Here is a 9,525-nt window from a genome sequence, read left to right as displayed (position 1 = left end):
AAATTGTGGGTTCAGAAATAAACCCCCACATATACAGTCAATCAATTTTCAACAAGGGTTCTGAGACAATTCAATGAGGGAAACAATATTTTTTTACTAAATGAGGCTGGGATAACTGTTTATCCACATGCAACGTATGAATTTGGAATCCTACCTCACACCATATGCAAAAATTCACTCAGATGTATCAAACATCTAAATGTAAGAGCTAAATGTACTAAACTCTTAGAAAAAAACATAATCACAAATCTTCATGATGTTGGATTAGGCAATGGTTTCTTATATGACACCAAAAAATAAAAAGAAAAAATATGTAAATTGGACATCATCAAAATTAAAACCTTTTTGTACCATAAAGAAAATTAAAAGATAGCCCACAGAAAGGGAGAAAATTTTTGCAAATCACATATCTGATGAGATTTATACCTAAGAAATAAATCAAGAACTCTTATAATGCGATAATAAAAAGACAAAGAACTCAGCTAAAAATTGGGCAAAGAATCTGAGTAGACATTTATTCAAAAAAAGATGTATGAGTCAATTCAGTTCATTTTTTTCCTCTACTAGTGGGCTGAAATCCCCTTCTCAGCATGGTTTCCATGGTGGGGGAAGATGGCATGAATACATGTGGTAGCCCGGGGAGCATGGAGAATTAGAGGGGCATTTAAATCACATAAAGCCTTAAATATCAATAACAAAAATGAAAGTGCCATAGACTTTCTAACAAAGAGACAAATAACAAAGGGAGAAAGTTCTGTCTTATAGGCTATTTACAAAGAAATATAAAACAAAACAATGGAACTTTGTTTTTCATCCATAAAACTAGCAATTAGTTTAAATACAATATTCGATGCTGGCAAAGGTGTGGTAAAATAGGCATAAATACATGCTTCTTTTTGGAATAAAAGCTGGTACATCTGTGGAATGTGGTTGAACAACAGGTTCTTTCATGCAGCCATTCCACCCTTATGCTTTGAACACAGAAGTTCAGACAGGTGTTTATGGTATAAAAGATGTTCATCAAAAGTGTTTTTGTATAAGTCCCAAATGCAAACAACTCCAAGGTCCTGCAAGAGAGGAATGGTTACAATGGTTATAATATCCACTTGTTAGAATCCATTTCAAAATAGTTGAATGGCATGGGGAAATGCTCACAGTATAATGTCACACTTAAAAGTCAGGCTCAAACATCAAGATGTGGTAATTTTTTAATTATATAAAGTCTTCACCAATCCATAGAAATACGACTGGAAAGAAATACCACAAAGTGCTGACAGTAGCAGTTCCTGGACAGTGGAGCAGCCAATAATGTATATTTACTTCTTTATTTTTTCTGAATTTTCTAAATTTCCTCAAATGATCATGTATTGTCTTTTTTTAAAGGAAAAAAAAAAGAAGCAATATTAGGAAAGAAGGAAGGAGGGAAGAGAGGGAAGGAGGGAGGGAGGAAGGAAGGAGTCAAGAATCTTAATTACTTGGACCCCTTTTATTACCAGGTGAGTCTTCAGAGGCCTCATTGGTAAAACTAGGACAATTGTACTTAAACTGTCTCACAGAATTACTATGAAGATACAATAAGAAAATGTATGTAACATGCTTTGTAAATTGTAAACCACTTTACAAATGTTAGTTGCTGTTAACATTATAACACAAAATTAACTCTAACAATCAGAGAGAAAAGAAAAGAAACCCATAATAAGATACCTCAATCTTTGAGTAGGAACCAGGAAAATACAAGAATGAGCTAAGTATAGAAAGAAGGAAAAAGTTCCCAGGAATCCTGAAGAATGATCACTAGCATCTCCCAGGAAGTCCAGGAAAAATGTTTAAGAAGCAAAAACAAACAAACAAAAGCCTTACAAGGCAACCAATTGTTCATAGCATTGCTACTGGCCACAAAAGATGTCCTGCCCTTGCTTAAAAAAAAAAAATCTGAAAACTGAGAAATTTTCATTCAAATCAAGGGAATGAGGAAACTCACTCATTGTGACAGGCAGATGAAAATCAGAATTAACTAAGGTCAAAATGTATTAGAAAAGTGTCTTGCAGGATCTGACTTGGCTCCAAAAGTAAAAATAAGCACCCCAAGGGAGAAAACTGATGAGTGGGAGAAGGTTCTTAATTATCATGAGGCCAAGACTGGAATTAGAAATGACAAGGACCCAGCAAAAGGACTCGAATTCTTTACCTTTCAAAGGAAGCAGCTCGTGGCCTGCCATTGCTGGCCGTTTCCTCAGGTTTGAAATTCTCTCCTGTTCTAGTTTCTCAGGCCCTCACGTGTCCTGCTTGCCTGCAATTACTTCTCCAACTTCCTCTCCCATTCCCAACTTTCCAGGATCCTTTGTTTCTCCCTGCTCTTTCCTATCCCCACTTTCTCACTGTTCCCAGCTAACACCTACAAGTTTTCCTTCCCAGTAGGATCCTTTTCTCAACTCCCACACTATCTTCCCTTAGAAGCCTTGTTGCCACTCCACACTAAGGTTGCTTAAAGCCAAATGCATCTTCATAAAAATGAACTAAACAAAAACTGGTTCAATGGATTCGCATCTGTTACTCCCAATAATAGTTCCCACTAGAAATACTGACATCCTCTTGTGCTTCTTCCTCTCTTCCCAAACCAAACTTATCATGTCCCAAATATCACTAACACAGCCTGTCACATTTTTCTTATATCAGGGACATTCCCTGTCTCTGCCCAGTCCAGATCTTTACAAGCTACTGCAGCAGCCTCCTGACTGGACTGCTCTTTGTTGGATCTCCTCTCCCCAGTCTCTTCTAAGTGCCACTGTTAGAGAAAGCTTCCTAAGACACCTTTTCCTGACTTGGATTCTCCCAACCAAGGCTCTCAATAATTACTCTGTGCCAACTGAATAAAGAACAAATGCTTTGCCTGGCATTCAGAGCTGTTGAGCTCTAGCTAAAGACTGGGTGAATAGCTTGATCAAGTCCAGTTGAAGGGATGGGTCAAGGATGGTGGCCAAGATGAGATTTCCAGCATGAAGCTAGGGTTACCAGTTGTCAAGAGCTCAGTGAGTGTGGACAGGGTTGTTAATGGTCCAAAAAAGTCAGATCTCGGGAGGGAATATAATTGCCAACATCTGAGCACAAAGGACAACATCCCAAAGTGGATCAAGGCAATGGAACCATTCCAGAGATGCAAAGGAGTACAAAGATAAGAAGTAGAAGGGTGAGCTCCAGAAACAAGGACCAGGTGGGCAGTAGCTGGAATGGGGGCCAGAGAGACTCTTCAACACAATTGGGTCAGAAATGTGCTTGCTCAGAGCCAATGAGGAAGATGTTGGGAAACATGGTATATCTGACATCAACTTTGTGGGCAACTTGCTTCACACGCTTACTCTTTTCCATCCATGTAAGACAAGCTACAGCTTCTGACAAAGGCAAACATGCAACTTCTGGAAAATTGACCAAAATCAGTCCTTTGGGTTCACTTCTACTCTACATGAGCCCACACTCTATGCTCACTTCCCTTCAAGATAATTGTGTCCCCATCTCCAGTCCTTTCCATTATGTCCCTGACCTAGAATGTCCTTGACCCAACAATGTCTAATTCTCATCCAGCCTTCCTGACACAACTTAAGTTCCATGGCTATCCCAGTTCATGAGCAATGTTCTTCCTTCTGAACTCCATGTAAAACAAGAAGCCAGGGAAATAACTGATTTGCTGGATCTGAATCTGTGCTACTCCTCTGGCATTGAAACTTCCTTAGGCTGTCAGTGACATTGGCATTTTTATGGCTTCCCTTCCAAGACGGATGCTGTTGGCTAGCTAAACAAACCCAACCTTGCCTATGTCTTCCAAAGAGTCTGGAAAGCCTTAACCCTCCTGTTCCCAGCCTTGGGTGGCCATGTGACACAGTTGTAGCCAATGATAGATGAGCTTAAGTCTTGTATGGCTAGTTGGGAGGGGTGACAGGGATGGAGTAGGGGGTGCTCCTAGAAAGAATTTTTCCCAATAAAAGAGACAGAAACAGTGGGTGTCCTACCCTTCCTTTTTGTTCCAGCCTAAAATATTGGCATGATGTTTGAGGCTGCAGCAGTTGTTTTGTGACCATGAGGTAAACAGCACAAAGATGAGAAGCCACTTCTGAAAATGGATCTATGGGGCCCCGTCTCTAAGGATGTTGTTGAGCAGCTAAACCAACATCAACATTCACTTGCTTTCAAAATGCTTATTATAAAAAATAAATAAAACTCGTTTATTTAATCCACTTTTAGCTAATTTTTCTGTTACTTACAGCTGAAAGAATTGCTAACTCAATCATCTTCCTTCCCAGACTGTGAGCTATTTGGTGGCAGGGACGTTATCTTTTATATCTTTGCTTCTTCTAGCATCTAACATAGGGCCTAGCCCATAACCAACCTTGATAACCATCTGCCAGCAGATGGGGAAGGGTCAAGAGGGAGTTTTCTACCTCTCAAAGTGTGTTTTTAAGCAGGCAAGACATGGGTTATAGATGAAATAGTGGTAAATAAATGAGACAGTCTAGACCTAGTTGAAAAATTAGACGTAAATAAATCCTGCTGACCAGATGGCATCCACCCAACAGCTCTAAAGGGCAAAATTGCAGAAATGTTGGCCAAAATGTATGACTTATTATAAAAGCTTACAGAGGAGCCTAAGAACTGAAGAGCAATGGGTTTGGCTTTTATTCCAAACATGTTGATAGAATCTGTAAGAGAGATCACAGGACACCTGAAGAATATGAACTTGGTGGAAAGATAGCATGGATCTTCCTGAAGGAGACTCAGAAAAGACTAATCTAAAAATTCTCTTTTAAAGGGAAGCAAATAGAGAACCATTATGGAAAGAGAGGGAAGAAACCACTAGATAGCACATCTTTAGAATTTCAAAAGCTTTGTGGTGTGGTTTTGTAAAGCACAGGCTCTTAAACATTCATCTGCTCTGGGACTAGTGAGGCTGTGGTTTCAAATCCAGAAACAGAGAAATAGGATTTAAAAAACAAATGTTTTAATAGAGACTTCTAATGGCAAGCTCCCCTGAAAATCATAATAAGATAGATAGGAAGTGAATAGTTTGAGAACTATCTGGAAGGGGGAATGTTCACAACAGCAACTCTTCATCTACTTGTGACTACAACACAAAGCTCAAAAAATGGGGATAAGGCTGCCAGATAAAACACAAAACTGCTAACTAAATTTTAATTTGAGAGAGACCATTAAAAAATTGTAGCACACGTATATCCCAAACAAGACCAAGGGGCATACTTATACTATGAAATTATTCATTGATTCTCTAAAACACAGCTGTACTGGGCATTCCAGGCTTGGGGGTTTCATGTTTTCCTTTGCTTGCTTTCTTGGTTTTGTTCTTTTATTTTTTGCTAAATCTGGTAAGCTTAGACAAGAAGAAATGGAGAGAAACTGGAAGAGCTACATGAGTAGACCTGGAGTTCATAGAATTGGGGCAGACAAGGATGTTGGCCAAGGCTCTAGAAGAGGAGTAATCTCAGCTAAACCTAAAAGACAATGGGCCCTGAGTCCTTAGGACCTTGGAAGGAGCAGAAGAAAAGGAAAACAATGATTAAATGACACAATCAGTATAGCCTAGTGGTTAAAAATACACACTCGGGGGGTGCCTGTAGTGGCTCAGTTGGTTAAGTGTCCAACTCTCGATTTTGGCTCAGGTCATGATCTCAGCAGCGTGAGATCAAGCCCTGCATCAGGCTCTATGCTGAACATGGAGCCTGCTTGAGATTCTTCCTTTCCTTCTCCCTCTGCCCCTCCCCTCCTCCGGCTCACTCTCTTTCTCTCTTTTAAAAAAATATACACTCTGGAACTAGACTGTCTAGGTTCAAACCCTTGCTCTGGCATCTATTGGCTGGGTTTTTTGGAGGAGTGTTGCTTAACAACTCTGTGCTTTAGTTTTCTCATCTCCACATAACATTATAGAAGTATCCACTTTATAAGCTATTGAGGATTAAATGGCACACTTGTAAAGTGCCTAGAACAGTGCCTGGCACATGAGAATGTCAGTTATCATCATATGCAGAGGTAAGCCAGGATAGGTCAGCACCCTGGCATCAACTTCTATCTAGTGGCTTCCAAGTCCAGGAGGAATGACTAAGTATGCCACTTACTTCTATGTTAGTCAGTGCTATGTTGAATAGCCACACAGCACACCTGAGGGCTGATTGGCTGGGGGTTGCAGGAACGCAGAGTGAGCTATCTTGAAGGACGCCATCCTCCCCAACGGTCACACTTTATAATCCCCAGCATCCCAGCTCCCCTCTCTCTGCCTCTGCCAGAAGCAGTAAGAGTCTTCCTTCTTAACATCTACCATCACCTCTGCAGCTGCAAGGCCAGCAGACCATAACTTGGGGTGAGATCAAACAGGCCTCCAGAGTCAGCAGCTTCTGTGATGCACTCTGCTGGGGCTACACCAATCAACACTGGCCTGCCTTTCCTCCCCTGGTATGGACCATGCTTTGATCTTCCTCTTTTTCGGCTCTGGAGCTCTTAACTTGCTGCTGAGCACAGGGAAGCATATTCTTTGTCCCCTCTAGACACCACCTGGCCTCCAGATCTTCCTGGCTTGTCCCTGGACAATTACAAGGTCATTTCCTTCTGTGTGCTTATCTCTGTTCTCGGCTCCCTAATTCTCCCTCCCCTGCCCGCTGGACTCATCTAGAGTGAGCTCAGTCCTCCCTTAAGTGAGGACACAGAGAAAGAAGCAATCAGTTACTGCCCTGAGGTCAAAAGGGAGCTTAGTACAGGTACTATATAGACCCCATCTCCCTTTCTCTGCCTCCAAAGATCTTCCCTTCCACTCTCCAGAGATGAATACAGGCATGATGGCCTGTAGGTCCCATAGGTAAAGTTTAAAAATAGACATGACTTAGAAATTCTGTGTAGGTCAGCTACTGGATAAGTAGGGGCTATGGCCTAGGGTGACTTCAAGAGCTTCACACAAGTCCACAGGCAGCAGAGTGAGCAGCTAAGTGTATGACTCCAGGAGCATCTAGGAGAAAAGTCCAATTTTAAAGGCAGGAAGACGAGAAGTTAGAATCCTCATACACTGCTGGTGGAAACGAAAATGATACGGCTGCAGTGAAAAACCATTTGGTGATTCCTTAATAAGTTAAATATACAATTACCATATGGCTTAGCAATTCCATAGTCAGGTACACACCCAAAGGAATTAAAAACAAGCTTTCAAACAAAAACCTCTATGTGAATGATTATAGCAGCATTATTCACAATAACCCAAACATAGAAATCACCCAAATATCATCAACTGATGAATGGTTAAACAAAATGTGGTCTATCCATACAATGGCGCATTATTCTACCTCAGACAGTTGAAGTTCTGATGACTGCTACAATATGGATGGACCTTGAAAACATTATGCTAAATGAAAGAAACCAGACACAAAAGGCTACATATTATATGATTCCATGTATATCCATTTAAATGTCCAGAATAGACAAAGCTATAGAAAGAGAAAGGAGATTAGTCATTTCCAGGGGTTGCGGGGATGAGGAGATGGTGGGTAACAATGAAGAGGTATGAGGTTTCCTTTTGGGGTAAGGCAAAGGTTCTAAAATGGATTGTGGTATTAATGCACGACTCTATGAATATACTGAAAGATGTTGATTGTACACTTTAAAAGGTAAATTTCATGTTACATGAACTATATCTCAATAAAGCTGTTTTTTTTTAAGTTGGCAGATAATCCAAAATATACTTCAATTCTATGAGACCAAGAGAAAAAATCAAAATCTCATTTACCAAGGAAGGGATAAATTCTTTTTTTTTTTTTTTTTTTTTTGAAGGAATAAATTCTATGGCATTCTAATCGTGGTGGTGTGGAAAGCCCATAACAGACCATCATTCGTTTCCATTATTGGTTTATTTTCCTCTTTCTGCCCCTTGGTGCTACCTCTGCACCTCACACATATCTCTGCTTCTTCTTTAATAGGATCAGATTATAATTGTTGGCCAACCTGGCTGCTCCCCTACTGCACCATGGAATCTCAGAGAACTGAGACCATTCCCTGTTGGTCTCCTCCAGCGCCTGGCACCTGGTTGGTGCTCAATAAAGAAATATTGAATTGATAGAAATCTTATAAATCTCTTTTATCTAAAGATCTGACACTCTCACAAGAAACTCCTAAAACTAATTGCCTTGGGGAAAGGAACAGGGTGGTGGAAGAGAGGAAACAGGAGACACTTTCTGTATATCCTTCAGTACCTTTTGACTTTTATGCATGCCAACACATCATCTGTTCCAAAAAGAAATTAATTTAACTTTTTAAATTGCTTAAAATCTGACACCTATAAGCAAAGACACAAAATCCATGCATTTGACAAAAGAGAGAAGAATAGAATATGACCATGGTCTTCAGAGAGTAGACTCCAGTAGCAAACCTCTTAGTGAGATATTCAGGGAGATAGAATGCAAAACCCCTGGGAGAGAATAGCGGTGACATTTATGGCTCCCTTCCTATACCTCCAAGAAGACAATCTTATCTCTTCATTTATTCTTAGTAATGACGTCAAGTCTCCCTGAGCACACCTCAGCAATCAGACCAATCCTGGAGTCAGTCCTGGAGTCACTCTGATTCATCAGGATCCTGTTACATTCACATCCTCACCGACACACCTACCTGTCCGCTAGCAGGCCCATCAGAGCTGCAGTGGCCATAAACCAAGAGAGAATCACTGAACATCTCATCCGATGACCGGTACAGAGTGTGAGGACTGGCCGCAAACACCCAAGGCAAGACATGTCTGAAAGGCTGCAACAAACACAAACTTGCCCTCCATGCCCTCAGGCCTCTCCTTGTAGGTTTTGCTCCTCTCCTGGACCTCCTCCCAGGTAAAGTTTCTGGACGCACACGCTGCAGCTTCTTGGGCTTGGGCAGTGACCCCTGTGGCAGTGAAAAGACAGACAGCACTGAGACTCAAACGTCCCCAAGGGACACCAGTCCTCACAGTGAGCCAGCATTCAGTAAAAGCATACTTTGAAATGATCTGTTGATGTCCCAGTCTCCCCATTATTCCTGCAAGTGCCCTGGAGGCAAGTCTGTGTCTGCCAACCATCTACGACCAGCCCCCAGCACAGACCTGGCACATGGCAGCCTCCCAGGATTTGTCACTTAGCTGACACTGAGTGAGCGAGTACTAACCGGTGCCAAGCACTGCTCTGATTTATTTCATCCTGATATCAGCCTTACGAGGCAAGTGCTATTATTCCCATTTTATAAATGAGTCACCAAGAGCTTAAAGTAACTTGCCCAAGAGCCCACAACTACTAAATGACGGAATTAGGACTCAGCCCCATAGGCTCCAGGCTCCATTAGCTTAACCAAAAATGCTATGCCATGATTCATACCAGAGACATGACACCAAGAGAGAGGAGAGAAAGAGAGAGAGAAGAGGTGGGTGGAGTAGAAGGAAAAAAGGGGAAGAGAAAGAATAGAAAGAAAGGAGGAGAAACCGGGAAAGAGGGCAGAAGGACAGGGAGGTCATCAGGTCCTCGG

At 41.4% G+C, this 9,525-nt stretch overlaps 1 long non-coding RNA gene across 1 annotated transcript; it reads right to left on the bottom strand.

Annotated features, from left to right (window-relative positions):
• Positions 1-489: 489 nt before the first annotated feature.
• LOC140636339 (uncharacterized) lies at positions 490-9,079 on the bottom strand. Its single transcript, XR_012033609.1, has 3 exons — positions 9,006-9,079; positions 8,650-8,913; positions 490-1,067 (listed from the first exon to the last, which is right to left on the bottom strand). It is a non-coding gene; the product is annotated as an uncharacterized lncRNA (long non-coding RNA).
• Between the last annotated feature and the right edge of the window lie 446 nt (positions 9,080-9,525).

The sequence above is a fragment of the Canis lupus genome, chromosome 7, assembly GCF_048164855.1.
Source record: "Canis lupus baileyi chromosome 7, mCanLup2.hap1, whole genome shotgun sequence".
Taxonomy (NCBI): Eukaryota; Metazoa; Chordata; class Mammalia; order Carnivora; family Canidae; genus Canis; species Canis lupus.
The sequence above is the reverse complement of the archived record's forward strand: the minus strand, read 5'-3'. Positions and strand labels throughout refer to the sequence as shown.